The sequence below is a fragment of the Herpailurus yagouaroundi genome, unplaced genomic scaffold (assembly GCF_014898765.1).
Source record: "Herpailurus yagouaroundi ecotype Mexico unplaced genomic scaffold, PumYag 29, whole genome shotgun sequence".
Lineage (NCBI taxonomy): Eukaryota > Metazoa > Chordata > Mammalia > Carnivora > Felidae > Herpailurus > Herpailurus yagouaroundi.
Window position 1 is genome coordinate 37,362,968 of NW_024412377.1, and position 17,284 is coordinate 37,380,251.

The 17,284-nt window shown below is 44.6% G+C and overlaps 1 long non-coding RNA gene across 1 annotated transcript; it reads right to left on the bottom strand.

Moving 5' to 3' along the window:
* Positions 1-12,011: 12,011 nt before the first annotated feature.
* Positions 12,012-16,861, bottom strand: LOC121044463 (uncharacterized). Its single transcript, XR_005797319.1, has 2 exons — positions 16,463-16,861; positions 12,012-12,818 (listed from the first exon to the last, which is right to left on the bottom strand). It is a non-coding gene; the product is annotated as an uncharacterized LOC121044463 (long non-coding RNA).
* Positions 16,862-17,284: the final 423 nt, after the last annotated feature.

Consider the following 17,284-nt stretch of genomic DNA (forward strand, 5'->3'; position numbering starts at 1 on the left):
ATACATTCACCAGTAAATTAAATCATATCTAACAATGGCTTTAAAAAGGTGAAATCCATTTTTTTTCTATAACAGTAATTTTGGAAGAAGACAACACAGGGTAAGGATAGCCTTTTCAAGGAAGTCATCAAAGAACCAGACTACTGCTCTCTTTATATTCTGCCATGGTGTGTGTCTTCTATCTCACAGTCTTAAAATGGTTGCCAGACTTCTAAGTGGCATGCCCATATTCTAGGAAGGAGGAAGCAGGGATTTTCCCCCACTGAGCCCTTATTAGAGAAGGGAAGCTCTGTCTATTGTCTACATCTTATTGGCTGGAACTGTATCACAAGGTCACCTCCAACTTCAAGATAGGCTTGGAATTTGAGAAATGTCCTCTTTAGTCTCTTGGAGAAGAAGATAAAAGAGAAGGGGTATTGCAATAGATGTTGATCTAACAGAAGTCCACTGAAAAGAATCTAGCACTGTTCTATGTAAGAAGTTCTAACCTTCCTTAGAGAGATCCTTATAACACATATCCTTAGCAAGTGTAGAGAGAGAATAACTATTCTGGTTACTCTAGCTGTGTAACCAACTCCCCCACACTTGGGGGCAAAAACAGTAAATTGTATATGCTCACATATTTTATTGGTCAATAATTCAGACAAGGCTCAGTGGGAATAGCTTTTCCCTGCTCCACAGTGTCTGGGGCCTCAGCGAATATGATGATACAAAAGGCTGGGCCTGACTTTTATTGTGTGAGACACTGGAATCATCTGCTTCACTCATGTGCCAGGCATCTGGGCTGGGATGATTGGAAAGCTGGACTCAGGTAGGGGATTGGCTGTAACAGCTACACATGGCCTTCTCATGTGGCTTGAGTTTCTTTAAGCAGGGGAAATGGATTCTGAGAAAGAACATCCCAAAAACAAGTGTGCCCAGGCAGAAGCTATATGGCCTTTTACAACCTAGCCTTGGAAGTCACATAGTAACTTGGAGAAACAGTCACAAGCCCACGCAGATTCAAGGACAAGGGACAAGAACCACCCCCCTTCTCAATGGGAAGAGGCCCATCAATGCACAACCATTTAAAAGATCTGCCACAGTAACAATGATGGGACTAAACATTGAGCATGATTTTCTAGGAATGGCTTTTCTTCAACTTTCCTGTCCATCTTCTTCATTCCTATTGCACACTGAGAAAAGAAGGTGTTAAATCTATTAGGACAAAGCCCCTTTTCAGGGTTTCTGAAGGATGGATGGGCTGTTCAACTTAAGCAAGAGAGAGCATCCAGAGGTGAGGCTCCTCCCCAGTGCTAGCTTGCTATGAGCTGGTCAGCCAGCACGGCCAGGACAGTGATACGACCACGTAATTAACAACCCCATCTTCACATGAAATGGCTCTCCTGTAAAGTACAGCCGGGCGTGTGTGTGTGTGTGTGTGTGTGTGTGTGTGTGTGTGTGTGGTGTGCGTGTGTGTGAATTCTCTGAGTGTAGAAAACCACTTTTTTATTTCCTATGCAGTGGGGAATATACGACCTGGATTTATAGGAAGCCAGACAGATAGAAGGTTAGATTATTGAAAAGACCGTGAAGGGGAACCAAAGAAGCCTCCTTGTCATCTGAAGTGAAGAGTGACATGTTGTTATGTTCTTTACAGAATAAGAAAAGTGTCACAACATTTCTGAGTAAGTTAGATCCATGAAGAGCAATTTCAGGCATTAGATACCATTTCTGGTTTCAAGGCCCTTATAGTAATACTTTTTTGCAGGGAGGTATGGTGGAAGGATTTAATCCTGGCTCCAACTCCTAGTAACTCTGGGACTCTGGGCAAGTTTCCGTGGCTTGCTCTCAGCTTCTTTTTCTCATCTCAGGAAATGGGGATTCAAATGTTCATCTTAAACAGTCACTGTGAGGAGTGACTGCATATTCTTCCCACAAAACTCTTGCCTCCCTGAACTGCCCTACCCCTGCCTCTGTCCCTAATTATGGATCGTCTGCAAGTCCCTGAAGGATGTCAATTCCTTTTGGAAACTGTCTGTGATGACATCAAAGACTGGGTCAACTATGTCTCCTATGTACTCCCAAAGAGAGCTCTGGGCTTACCTGTGTCAGAGCCCTTAACATTCAACAATTCACTTCACATATTCTAGCTGAAAAATGATTATGTGCCAGGTACTTCATGAGGGCCTAGAAATTCAGCAATGAATAAAGCCAGAATGATCTCTTGTGTTTTGTACACACTAGTGGAGCAAAAGAGACAATAAACAAGCAAGCACATAAGAATAAAAATAATTTCACATAGTGATATGGGTTACAAGGCACCAAATCGCATGGGAGGAGTCAAGTGGCTCTTGAGGAGAGCCTATGGGCCGATGGAGATATTCTGGTCAAAGACATGGCAGTTGAGGTGAAATCTAAATTTTGAGAAGTAGCCAGGCATGTAAACTTACTAGGCACTCTTATGACCACTCTCTGTGTATTAACTCGTTTTATTGTCATAACAACTTCTTGAGATGGATACTCTTCCTATTTCCACTTTACAGATGGGGAGACCAAGGTAGAAGGGTGAGGAAACTTACACAAGATTATAGAGTGTGCAAATGGTAGAGCTTGGATTCAAACAGACAACCTGCCTTCGAAACACCATGCTCTCGGCCACCTTATTATTACTGTCTCTCAAAAAGCATTTGGGGCATCTGGGTGGCTCCGTTGGTTACAGTCCGACTCTTCGTTTCTTTTTTTTTTTTAATTTTTAATTTTTTTAACTTTTTTTATTTAAATACAAGTTAGTTAACATATAACGTAATAATGATTTGAGGAATAGGATTTAGTGATTCATCACTTACATATAACACCCAGTGCTCATCCCAAGTGCTCTCCTTGATACCCATCACCCACTTAGCCCATCCCCCAACCCAACACCCCACCAGCAACACTCAGTTTGAGAGTCTCTTATGGTTTGTCCCCCTCTTTGTTTTTATGACTCTTGGTTTCGACTCAGGTCATGATCTCACAGTACCTGAGATTGAGCCCCGTGTTGGGCTCTATGGACAACGCAGAGCCTGCTTGGGATTCTCTCTCTCCTTCTCTCTCTGCTGTCCCCTGCTTGCGCTGTCTCTAGCTCTCTCAAAACAAATAAATAAACATTACCAAAAAAAAAAAAAGCGTTTGGTATTGCATTGACATTGACTTTGTACTTGTGTGTTTGTTCTACAAGACCATGAATAAAGTGATGGATAGAACCCAGTCCTAAGAACAATGCCGAGATCTTATGCCCACAAGTGCATGAATTCATGCCTGCAATGAGCAAATCTCTATGAAATAAAGGATCTTGCTCAGTGCTTAGCATCAGATAAGTGATTAAAATGTTAGTTCTCCCTCTCTCCCTTCTTTCCCACTTCCCGGAGTTAGATTTCTACAGCTTGCTGCTGAACTTGAAGTAACTAGAAGATTTATAGGGGCAGCAGTAAGGGGAGGGAGGGTTACCTACATAATGCATCAAAAAAGAAATTGAGAAGGGGCGCCTGGGTGGCGCAGTCGGTTAAGCGCAGTCGGTTAAGCGTCGGACTTCAGCCAGGTCACGATCTCGCGGCCCGTGAGTTCGAGCCCCGCGTCGGGCTCTGGGCTGATGGCTCAGAGCCTGGAGCCTGTTTCCGATTCTGTGTCTCCCTCTCTCTCTGCCCCTCCCCCGTTCATGCTCTGTCTCTCTCTGTCCCAAAAATAAATAAACGTTGAAAAAAAAATTAAAAAAAAAAGAAATTGAGAAAACAAAGTCTTTTAATTTGTTAGTAAAAGATGAAAATGAGTAACTTCAGTGAGCTCTGAAGAAAAACACATGGAAGCAAGGAACCTGTAAAGTAATAAATTTCCTCCTTCTAACATAAAAATGATGGCCCCGGTGCTTTAAAGAAAAAGCCATTTGGAAAACTTCCATGCATACACATTTTGGGGAAAATGTAGGGAGAAACATGAAGTTATTTAAATGTCTTTAATAGGCACTTCAAAGTTCTGGACCATTAAATCATTTCCACAGCTTTCTGACTGTTATCACTTCCCAAACATTGCCAAAACCACTCCTTAAAAGGTTGCAATAAATTTGAAAGGCAAATCAGATTTGGAAATTTTGCATGAAAGAGAACTATATCTTGTACCTTAGGAACATTTTTCAATGTCAGCACTTAGCTGTCTGTTGCCAAAGATGAGCTTAGGAACAGTGACCTTTGTGGATGACTTCTCTTTGTTAGCAATTTTTGCCCTACAAGATTCTGGAAGCCTGGTCACAGGAACATTTAAGGAGACCAGGTGGTTTTTAAATGCTTGGTTGAGCTGGGTGACTTATCTGGGCCTGAATTTAACATTTGGAGGAAAAAAAAAAAAGAATTCTTCCATGAAGAGAGGGAGCATTTCTGCAAGCTGGATCGGCCAGTGTTCTCACAAGTTCCTGTAACGCCCTTGCTGCTCCTGACAAATTTGATGGAAAAGGATGGTGCTGTGGACGGAATGTTTGCGTCCCTTTCAAGTTTTTTTGTTGCGATCCTAGCCCCCAAGGTGATGGTTTGAGAGGGTGGGTCCTTGGGAGGTAACCAGGTCATGAGGGTGGAGCCCTCATCAATGGGATGAGTGTTTTTATAAAAGAGATTCCAGAGAGCTCCCTTCCTCCTTCTGCTTCTTGGGTTTCCCATGAAAAGACAGCCGTCTAGGAACTGGGAAGCTGGTCCTCACCACAGCAAACCTAAGGGGCATCTTGATCTTACACCTGCCAGCCTCCGGGGAAAAGAAAACGTCTGCTGTTTATAATCCACCCAGTCTACGGTACTGTCTATAGCAGCCTGAATGGACTACGGGAGATGGTGAGCTTAAGAAGAAAACAAGAGATCATTCTCTGCATTTATTTAAAAACCCAGTGCCGTGCTGAATTTCTTTCTAGTTAAAACTGTAAAGGGTCACAAGTGAGAGTCAGCCAGCCTATGCGACTTCTGTCTCTGATGCTTCATTCGCCTCTAGAAGATGCACTAACAAATGTTAGCAGGTGCTCCAGCGATGTTAGGGTGAGACCTCGCTGCTAAATTAATTCCCTAAGGTGGGCCCAGTTTTAAGACAAAGGCAGTATTTTATACAGTTAACCACCTACCATTCACAAAAGGGATCCGGTAATGACGTATATTTAGTCTCTATTATCAACCCATTTTATAACTCTCAAGTTAAAGAACTAAGTCCACGAAATAGTAAAGTAGCAAAAAGGACAGCAAAAAAGCAATATATGCTGCAGCCCAACTTCTCTTGTCTAAGAGATGGCATCTAGTTGTACAAGCAATCACTGACCGCCAAATGGAGGTAAGGCAGCTGGAAGCAGGGGATACAAAAAAAAAATTCTACCAATTAATGAGTATTACAGTTACAATTGGTGGTCCCCGCTTACAGTTCTGGCTGTGTACACACTAGATACTCCAGAAATTAAAAAAAGTTTTTTTAATGTTTATTTCTTTTTGAGAGACAGAGCGTAAGTGGGTGAGGGGCAAAGAGAGGGAGACACAGAATCTGAAGCAGGCTCCAGCCTCTGAGCTGTCAGCACAGAGTCCGACGCAAGACTTGAACTCACGAACTGCGAGATCATAACCTGAGCCGAAGTCGGATACTTAATTGACTGAGCCACCCAGGCGTCCCTGCGGAAATTTTTTAAAACACTGATTGCCTGAATAGCCAGCCTAATGTGCTGGAAAGGAAAAAGAACTAGGGTGTCTCATGATATTGTTGACAATTTGGAAGAAAGGGTGTGACAAAGGAAACCAACTGGTACAAATGTTAAGTACAGTTAATGGTTTAAAGATCATCTTGAAGTGTGATCATGTGAAAGGGTCCAGCTAAGAATCAGCCCTTCTCATTGCATTCACCCCTTAGGTTAGCAAATACGCCTTCAGTTGGTAGAGAGCATTCACAGTCTTCATAAATGCAGGTTGAACAGCAGGTGGCAGCAAAGGATACTGTAAGAGAAATTGACTTCCTCAAGCATATTTGGGAGAATTCTAGAAAACTTCCCATTTTGATGGGCTGCAAGTAGAAAAGGCATTCAAAGGTGACTGCTTCTCTACCTCTAAGTAAAGCATGTGATGTAAGAAAGGCAGCTATTGGCAAGGTTGATCATGATAACCAAGTTTAAATGCTTTTCTGTCATTTTAATCGCCTTTTGACTAAATGAAAGGATTGAAAAAGCTTACTGAAAATACAAGTATCCTACAGCAAAGCCTAACTAATCCTCTTACAAAATGGACATTTATGCTGAGGAGAGATTTTTGTAATAAGACATGACATGCAATATTTATTATAAAAATTATCATTCAGACCAGCGTGGAAATATGCCAGTTGGAAGATGATTTGTCTCTTGGCTTAGAAGAAATATTAATGGAAGGACATTAATATCCTTCAAAGAAATGATATAAGTAAAGAAAACATTAAAGCGTCATTAGGTGTAGATGGGTTTCTTGAGATGTGATAATAGCATTAGAAAAAATAGATAGCACAGAGCCTCTGATCTTCTGAAAGTATCCAAAAATAGGAATGATGAAAAATTTACAAAGAAAAGAGTGTACATTAATTTTGGGGAGGCAGGGGTTAGCGGGAAAGGAGGAAATAGGACTATTTGTAAATATTTGTAACACAGGGCATCCACTTTCAAGCAAAAACCAGAGGTACTCCACCATTAAGACCAGTTTCTAGGTTCCCGAGAAAATCAAAGTGATGATCTTAGTAGATCAGTTTTTGCAAAAGACCTATGTTTTACCTCTTTATATCTCGTCTCTGATATTATTTGTTTTAGTCAGTGTCTCATTAGACTGGTGAGTAATGGTTGGAGTTGAGAGTTTCCCAAGATATTTAAAATAATTGAGAAAGGGAAAGGCACACAGTAGAATGATTTTAGGTTATGGCCTCATACCCACTGGGTTCCAAATGTCATTTCAGATCTAGAAAAACTATTTGATGTTGTCTAAGTTATGAAATTCCCTGAGTCACGGTTTCTTGAATATAAAGTGGGCTGTGTGGGGATTATATAGGATAATGTATCGAAATGCTTCCTTCATAAATTACTTAAATTATTTCTTTTCTCTCTTTAGGAACATTCCCAAAGATGTTGAGGTGTTTTAAGGAATGTCTCCAAAACATCTCCCTCACCAACAACCTCAGTGTGGACAATTCCTAATTGTAACATTCTGCCTTTAGATGGAACGAGATACCTCAGAGGATTAACACCATATGAGTGCGGGCAGATACAAATAGAGCATAGCAGGTGAAGTAAAGATGACCAGTCTGCAGCTCCCAGTGGGCCACAGTTCTCTCTTCTGGCCGCAAAGACTATCTAGTTAACTTTATGTGAATTCAGTTTCATATTCTGAAAGATAGACTTTGATTTGTCTCCGAATCTTTGAAAAAGGGATTCATGTCCTTCAGGTTAGTTGTGGGGAGGTGGATGGTTGCAGTTGTTGGGGTCAGATTGGGTTCCAGAGTGAAAACATGGCTTCCCAGCTTCAAGTCTGTGGCTGGAGGTGAAGTTCTCAGAGTCAGCGTTAGGAGTGGACCATGACCCTGAAATGTGTGCACGATTGCCACTACTATTGCTGCACATACATTCATGCACACTCACACTCGTTTCTTTATGTCTCTTGTGGCATCATATAAGTTACCACAAGAGGAAAGCAAATGATTTACGGATGTTTGTTAATTTTGCTTAAGCGTTACAGATGAGTTTTTTAAAGTAACGAAGAAAAATAACATTTTTGGAACCACATTGCCAAAGATACTGTGAAAATCTTAAATATCAGCAAGACTTCAGAGCAAGTCCCTTGAACAAACTGGTACTTATTTACTAGAAAAATTCACAAGGCTGGGAAGCATAACAGAGATAAGCCAGTTCTGTAGTTGCTGTCATGAATGAGGTATGGGGTGTGACCAATTTCAGTGCTATGTCTTTGAAATGTTTGTTCTTAAAGCAACTTAAAAAAATACCTCTTATGATGAAAAAACACATATTTTATATGCTTGCTATTTTATTTTACGACTTAAAAGATCTTAACAATGTGAATGTTAATGTAACTATACATCATCTAATGTAACTGTGGTTATCTGATGTAGTAATTTTGGATCATCTAAATGTGATTCTTAGAATAGATAAAGTGAAAACTTCACATTCTGTTGCTGTTTACAAATTTGTTTTTTTTTTTTTTTGGTTTCTTTTGAGATACTTCATTTCTAATTGCTTCCTCCAAACAACCTTCTGCTGATGCTAATAATTACCCGGCTCTTTTGTTAAAGTTCCTCCATCAGTGACAATGACCTGATTTTTGAGAACTGAAACCCAGAAAAAGTTTGAAAGATTTCATGCAGACATCCCTCAAAGGGAAGTCACAAATCTCTAGTCACTACGTAGCCAGAGTCCAAAAATTCAGCTCTTGATTCCCTCCTTCATAGCACTTCATTTGTGGAGACCATTACAAAACTGTCAAAAATTAGGGATTAGTTTGGGTGAATGGGGTAATAATTTGTCTAACTTTATTTGAATGTGTTAAACTAGTGACATGTTATGTATATACATGACTAAATATATATGATTATATATATATATGTATATGATTTTGGGGAGCCTTGTAAAATTCTCTATGCTGTGACTATAGAAAAGGACACATTTCAAAAGCCTGCATTTACAATAGTGATTGTCTTTTAGGAGAATGAATAGAACAAATAATGACAAATATATCTGCAACTTTTTCAGGAACATTATTCTGTGTGTGTGTGTGTGTGTGTGTGTGTGTGTGTGTGTGCGCGCGCGCGTGCGCTTTAGGTCTACAAATTCACTAAGTCTAGAAAGGACCTTAAAATTATCCTCTGGGATACTCCATTTATTAAAGAGGAAACTGAGACACAACTTGGTTGAAAGATTTGCCTAAAGTGAGATAGCAACTTACTGCACTGTGAAAACTAGAATCCAGCTCTAGCTTTGAATCATCTCCTATTCCTAATCCTTTTATAATTACAATTTTATATCAGTATGATTTTTACCATTGTTGAAGTTCTCACCACATGTTTACCTCAAGAAAGAAGATAACAAGAACCTAGTCTCAAACATCTTAAATTATTTCAAGATACAATCCTACATTTCAATTCAGAGCAAAGTTTCCCAATAATCCAAAACAAAAAACCCTTTGAAATAACTCTCCCAAGGAGCCTAGGGATAATGATGAGCTCATGGTTTTCTAAGTACAATTAGTAAATATCGAAGGGTATATAAAAGGTAAGTGTTAAGCCAAGAACCTTTTTCATTTGCACTGTAACCAGTAATTATTTTGGAAAGTCCTGGAAATTCTCAAATATTAGTTTTCTTTCCTGACTGCACATTAAATTATCTGCGGGAAGAAAAGATGCCTGAATCCCAGCTAAAACCAATGAATCTAAATATTAGAACCCTTGATAGTGGACGTGTGTGTGTGTGTGTGTGTGTGTGTGTGCGCGCGCGCGCGCGCGCTCACGGCTTACGTTAGCATTACTAAGCTCCCCAGGTGATTGTAGTATGAGCCTCAGCGGAGACCCATTTCCTAGCACTCAGCCCTATCCCACTCTAATCCGCTAAGGGACAGCATCGGACCGCTGAAACTCAGGCGTGCCGCCAAGGCTTCTCTTCCCCTTTGGTCGCACTAGGGGGCGCTCGGGCACCGGATTTTACTCGGCCACTTCTCGCCCAAATCAAGAGGTAGCGCCGAGGAAAAGGCGAAAGAGGTAGAGGGTTCGGGCAAAACAGGGAACTGCACTCTATGTATTTATATAGCCGAGGGCCGGCAGGTATTTGTTTAAACAGCAATACCTCCAAAGTTGGCTTTTAGGAGCTTCTGATTCAATGGCAGCTCTTCTTTTCTCCTCTGGACTTGGGGAAACTTTCTGCAGGAAGAAAATCCGGGCCCGGCAGCGGGGTGGGATGGTTTACGGCTTTGGATCTTGAGCAGTTCACTGTTTAAATAAATCTTGGTGAGCAATGGAGAACAATCTCCATATTAATCTTGTGTAATTAGCGTTATAACCCTCAGCAGCCTGAGAACCATTAAAGACAAAGCTTTATGCAAATATCCCTTCCCCGGCTGCTGCCCCTCCTTTCTTGCTGGGTTCCCTCCCCCACTCGCTCCCTAGTCGCGGGTTCTGGCGCAGTCTGTGAGCCGTTTTTAAATGACACGGTACATTGGACACCTTAAATTATAAAGTTCTTGACTTAAAAAAAAATAAAGGTTAAAAAAAAAAAAAAAGAGGAGAAGCAGCAGCAACCTAAGAAGAGAGGGGCTTGTGCAGGCTGAGGCTATTAGAAGGTTTTAGCCTCTGGGGAATTGGCACCTGCCTTTGGCAGCCAATATTGTCCAGTTAAGGACAGAACCCAATGTGTGGAGAGATTTAGGAGCCGGGAGGTGGCATTTTCTCCAACCAGCAGCTCTGGGGGCGCACACCCATGGTTGGGCGCTTTTCCGGCAGGAAAGGGCAACTAGCCGAATTCACCCCAAGGACTCCACTCTCCCCTCCAGACGTGCACATTTCCCAGGCGTTAATCTTGAACTGAGTCCTCAGCTGAGAGTCGCTGCTAAAAGGAAATAGGGCCTCAGAGGAGGAAGAGAGTGTGGGGAATCAACACACAAGTCTTAACTTGCACTTGTATGTGTGTGTACGGGGGGGCGGGGGTTAGGGAGAAAGGTGCGCACAGAGGCCAAGATGCGCGCACAGCCGGGCGCGCGCGCGCGCGCCGACACAGCCAGCCAGCCAAGGGCGCGCAGATCCCCTGCCTGGCTCTGGATTATCTGCTCTGTGTTTACTGTTTCGGAGGGCTTTACGTGAAACGAATAAATTTTTACTTGCTCCCAGGGACCGGCTTGTTGTTTTATGGCATGTATTTAAAGCCTCTTTTGTCGGTGTTGAAATGGTCCAAGCTCCCAAATACTGTGCAGGGCTCTGAGCGTGGAATGCTGAAATGCAATGAGCATGACTGGTGCGGGAAAATGCGGTGGAGAATCGAGCCTGATTCCTTCCCTGCACACACACACACACACACACACACACACACACACCGCTTGCTTTTCTTTTTCACAAACCAGAACATAATGTTTTTTAATGTTTTATGCAGAGGGCCAAGGGAATGCAGTCTAGAGAAATATACCTGAAATACTGCAGGCATTGAAGAATTTTTACAGAAACTGTATTCTGATTAAAAACAAACCTCAATGCAAATCTATTTATTCTTCTTTCCATCTGTATCCGCTTAGGGTTTATTCCTTCCTTTTCTGACTTCTTCTCCCCCTCCCCCCAAAGGTAAGCATAACGCTAGGCGAAAGTTCAGATTTGGCTCTTTTAACCCGTAATAGCTGTCGTCTCTACACTTTGTTTATAAAATGGAATAAGAATGGGAGGGGGACTTAATTTAACGGCACAACTGGGCTGTATAAATACAATATTCATTTTTTAAAACTGAAGTGGATTTAGTTTACTCTGAAGAACAGTAATTCAAACAGCACCAATCTGCTCCAGATAGAGTAGCTATGCACATCTATACAGGCAAGTTTGAAATTTAGAACAAGGCTTTGATTTATTCCCTTTCTATCAGTGATTAATGTCCCTTAATTAGCTAATCTCAAAGCCATTATTTACAACCAGGGCAGACAAAGGGAAAACTGATGATCCAACACTTATGCCAGTTTGAAATTTTGAAACAACAAAAAAATGCTTTATTCAGAGTGGAGTCCTTGGTCTTTCAAATGAACCTCGAAATAACAAAGAACCACCCCCCCATCTAAACCGAAATAAAATAAAATAATGAAGAATAAAACTCCACCCCCACCTCAATCATCGCCCTCTCCTTTTCCCCAGAAATTGTTGCCTAGAGCAATTTGAAAATGTAGATATTTAAACAGAAACGGGATGTATCCTTTATGTCTTCTTTCTACTTAAAATGTATAAAAGTTCTCAATATTGGTACTTGTTGGGAACGGGGTTATAGTTGTTTTCCAAAATCGTTTGCGGGGAAGGAGTTTTTATTTTGGAAAAAAGCAGAGTTTTCTTTTTGTACTTTTCCAAGGCGGGCATTCAGGGCTTGGGAACAGGTTTGCTTCTCAAGGTCCGGGGTCTCAGAAACTGTCCAGGCCGGGGTTCGTATACGCCTGTTAGCACCGGGCAGAACCTAGGTGTTCGGGAATTTTTCTTTTAACTGTTCTCCCCAAAAGGCCGTCCTCTCAGCGGCTCGATTTCGAGTGACCCTTAAAACTCATCTCTGGATAGAGCTGCAGTTCCTCCGGTCTGTGTTGGTAGAAAACCAGGTAGATCGGGTATCCTGGGGGGCTGTCGGAACCTCCTTCTTGGGGGCTGGAGCGGGTCGCCTCAGGAGCCGGAGACAGCTGGCCCCGGTGGCCCTAAGCCACCGCGGAGCTTTAGAAAGGGGCGGAGCGGGCCAAGGCTGAGCCCGGGCCTTGGCGCTCCACTTGGGACGCGCTGCCCGTCGCCGCAGGCCACTTGGGTCGTCTCAGCTGTGTGTCCTTCTCTGGCCCCCGCCCCAGAACCCACGGTGAGCAGGGCACTCCCACGTCCACGCTCATTCCCATCATTTTCTCCTGGAATAGCCGTCCCTTCACTGCATCTCGGGTCCTTTGTGCGCTTTACATGTTCAGAAATAGAAAATATCCCGAGGACAGGACCCGTGGAAATGTTTCTAAGCCGACGTGGGCAGCCTAAGGCAAGCAAGAGTGGAACCAAGCGGGGCCTCGAAAGGCATCCAATCCGAACGGTTGGGAGCTGTAGATTTATTCGTGGACTCCTGAATTCAAGACCTGAACGGGAACACAAAAAGGCCTGTGGAAATCGGAGCATGCCCTATCAGGCAGCAAGATAATGGGATTAGAAATCCCGTGTGGAGAGTAGGCGGCCAAGGAGAGGCAAATAGCACGAGACCCGAGCCTAGGGAGGGGGAAGGAAGGGCTTCAGGCGAGGGTGTGTGTGTGTGTGTGTGTGTGTGTGTGTGTGTGTCTGGAAGTGGGGGGAGCGTTGGCAGGCGGGCTGGAGGGGGGGGGGGTGGAGGAAAGGGAGAAGGGAAAAGGAAGCTAGGGAGAGAACAAGGAAAAGCTAGAGCACCCTGTATCCTTTGTTTGAGAGCACCCGCGTCCTAGATCGTAGAAGCGAGGCCGTCATTAGCGCTCTGACCCGGAGCAGAGGCGAATTAGAGAAATGAGGGGACAGCCCGCACCTCCTCGCCTGGTTTATTTCGCTTTCCTTGAAATCCCTCGGCCTCCAGGTTCCCGTCGCCTAAGCTTTCCCTCAATGTCCCTCCCCCGCCCCTTCAACAAACAATGCACTGAGGCTGAGAAGGGAGGGAAGGAGGGAGTCAGGGAGAGAAAACCAACAAGCTTTTCAGGGTGAAAAATAAACCTGCGTATCCAGATTACCAACATGTTTTTTCCATTTGCGTTGACTTATTTGGAAACAGTTGTTGGGGTGATAATGTCGCCTGAGAGATTAACTGTTAAAGTCTCAAAAGTTCCCAATGGTTGTGGAATCCTGCTTGTAAAAATACCGATTTTTTAATTAATTAATTTATTTTTTTTACGTTTCCTTTCCCCCCTTTCCCAAATGAAACCCCCGAGAATGCATTTTGGTCTTGGGGGCTGAGGGCGTGGCGGACAGACAGCTGTTGAATCCAAACAAAGACTGTACTGGATGCAGTGCTGTTTGGGGTTCCATCTGGGAGGATTTTTCATCTCCTTCTTCCCATTCCAAGGGAAAGGAAGGGATTAGGAATGGCCTGGTCAAAATTGTGGGTTTGTGACAGACAGATGGAACAGGAAAGAATGAACCCTAAGCAACAAAAGGATAATGGAGCTTTGGTCTCTGGGTGTGTAAATTGGGAAACAAACAAAATAACCAAGGAAGCCAAAGACATACCACTGCTGGGGAAATGTCTACAATGTTGATTCATAAATTAATCATCTCTTCCTTCTCTACCTTTCTCTCAACGATTAAGAATTGTGGCCCCCATCTAACAAACTGCCAGGGAAGCCAAACTGCAGGACATTTTTGAGAAGCAAGGCTTGAAATCTGCCCGAAAGTAACAAAGCCACCAGCCAGCCCACCAGTCAGCCAGAGTGCCTCTCTCTCTCTCTCTCTCTCTCTCTCTCTCCCTCCTGCTCACCCTCTCCCTCCCTCTTTCTACCCCCCCACCTCTCTCCCTCCTTTCCTCCCTCCCTCTCTCCTGTCTTCCTCCAGCTAGCCTTGCCCCAGTTAGCTTCCAAGAGCAAGTCAGCAGCCTTACACCTGCTGGAAGAATCATGGATTTGGTGGCGGGAGTCTGTGGGGTGGTTCTGAGCAAACCACGAGGGCACCGTATCAAGCCTGCCTATGACCCCTATAGGATCCTCTTCTGGAATATATCGGAGCTAAGAGTAGACAGGCTTTCCTCTGCCTGAGTCATTGCCTGCTGTCACTTTCGGTTTCTCTTACCAAGCAGCCCCTGCCACCCCTTTCCTCTGCTCCTCTCTGAGCAGTTCTATCCTTCACAGAGTTTGCAAAGCTCTCCTACTGACTTAGGGTGCATGGTTTGAAAGAAGAGACTAGAGTGGATCCAAAGGAAAGGAGGGACCCATTGGAGTAGTTCTTTTAAAAATTTTAATTTTATTGACACATCTCTGAAAGGTTTGTTTTGGTATAATTCGAAGCTGCCAATTCCAAATACAAATAGAGGGACGCACACTGTGTATATCAGATGTTGGGAATAAAAATGGTTTATTGATTGAAATAATAGAGGCATTATTTTGATTTGTCTTGACATGAATGCTGATTTATAGAGCTCTTCCCCCATTGATTTCTTCTTGTAGTCCAGACACATGGAAATGATAAAAATCTCACCAAAGCTCACCTTGGTGCTAATCAAGACTGCTCGATGCACATTATAAATCTGATATTATATTTATTGCTTATCTTTATTTGAGGGGTTAGTCCCCATCCTAAGATTGTCCCCTTTCAAAAAAAAAAAACACTTTTCAAATGCATCTGTTTTCACTTTGCACTTTCAACGGGCTGGAGCAGACAATAGTGTGAAAAACATCTGAAAATATGAGGCGACAGTGCTGCATGTGTGTTTCATTTCTGCAGTGTTAGGGGAGAAAATAACAAAAGAAACACACTACACACACACACATACACACACACACACACACACACACACACACACACACACACACAGGTCCAGGACTGAAGCACAAAAGGCTTGCTGACCCAGCGCTAACATACAAGACAAATTGAAGAAAAGGGCAAATGGAAGGAGTGGCTAGGGCGGCCAGGGGCCGGGCAGTTTGGAAAAAGATCAAGGACAAACAATAGTTAAGAAATTGGACTTGGGTAGGGTAAAAGCAGAGGGAGAAAGTAAAGTGCCCGGGACTGGAACTCATGTCCCTGACTATGGGGAGGATAAGTTTTCTTAAAACGCTAAGAGTTTCCCTTTACTACATGATAAGAGAAAAATAATCATAAAACAAACACAACACAACCCCCAAACAAAAGCAACCAGGCGCCCCAAACCCAAACCCAAACCCAAACCCAAACCCAAACCTAGTTGTCTCTGTTCAACGGTCTCAGGGTCACGAGAGAACCCTGTGTGGCCTTGAGTCTTCTCAGGACAGGTTGCGGGTAGACCGAGGAACCCTTTTCCGTGAAGAAGACGGGACTACAAGGGCAGGAGTGAGATTATCTGATTATTAGCGCTGTTGCCCCCCTCCCCCCAAAGACGACTACGTAAAGTAAAGGCCAGCCGGTAAAAGGGACAAGGATTTAACATCTGCGAGAGCATCGGAGGGAACGGAGTTGAGGCTGCGGCTGCGGGGCTGGCTGGACGACAACTGCGCGAAGTCGCCAGTCCCCGGGCCTGCGGGAGCGAGAGACGGAGCCCAGCACCACGCGAGCGCCAGCAGGAGCCCTCCGGCTCCACAGCCTCCAGCCCGCGGGCACCCGACGGGGCTCTCACGGGCGGGCTCGGGGCCGAGGGGGGCTCCTGGGGGGAAAGGAACAGGATTGCCTGAGCAGCCGAGGGGATGCCCTGCATTTGCGAATTCTTGGTCCCGGGTCCCTGCCTCTGTTTCCCCGCAGCCCCGGGGACGCGCCCTCGGAAGAGACTTCCCGGGGCTGAGGACGTGGCGGTGACCGCATCCCGGAGACCCTAAACGCCCCCCCTCCCCCCCGCATCCCTGCATTAAAGAGCGAGCTTCGGTTCTGCCGGCTCCGCGGACCACGTTGTCACTGCCACCAGGATTTGAACGTATTGCTCAGCCTGTTGCTGCTGCCGCGTCGCTTGGGGCTACCTAGACCCCCGGCAGGGGTGGGGATCCTTCCCGGGACGCCCGCCCCCTGACCCCGCGGGGGCAAGCGCCGGTTTTCGGGTTGGAGACAGTGTCCGACTTGGCGGGGCCGGTCCCCTCCTGAAGCTCACCTCAGGCAGTCTCTGCAAGGTGCAGTCCGCACGTTAGCGTTCCTCCGGCGGGGACGCGATCGCCTGCGGCTCCGGAGGCTGCCTTCTCCGGGCGGGTCCCAGGGTAATTGCGCGTTTCTCTACATTTAGTGCTTTGCAGATTTAGGGAGCGCGCTTTCGCTTGTACACCGTCCGCCGACAGCCCCTTTGCGTTAGGGAATCCTGTCCCCCCGCCCCACACGGACGCACACTCATTTTATTTTTTAATAAATGAGTTTAAAAATCAAAACAAACCTGTGAATCAGTCCGCCCAATTTTATGCTCCATCTCCTGTGTTATGTGTGTGATTCTCTCTGCCAATCGATGGGAGAGAGTGTTTGGGGGCATTTGCAATCTCCTTTGTCACTTGCCACTCTCTGTGTGTATAGCTTTTACCTACCATTTGTTTACCAAATCAGTTCGTATTTTCTTAGCCCGGGATTTAGGGTTTGCATTCCTGGATTAATTAATTGCCCAGTACTCAGAGGAGAGGACGTTTAGCGGAGCCACCTGATGCTGGGAGGGCCCGACGTATTAGGGCACTACCAGGAGGCTGTTGTGACAGATCCGGCCCTCTGCACGCTCCGAATTAACTCAAAGTGCCCTCTGCCTTCCTAGGATTAAAAACAATGGCAACACCAATAACAAAACCCCAATATAATTTGACGGGGGGGGGGGTGGGTGCCTAAGGTCTCCTGGCCTCTACCTCTAGGCATTAGGAGATAACTGTTTGCCCTTCCCAGAGACACCTTGTAGTTTCAGTGCCCCAGACGGCAGAGAATATGTCTTCAGTTCAGTTCTCCT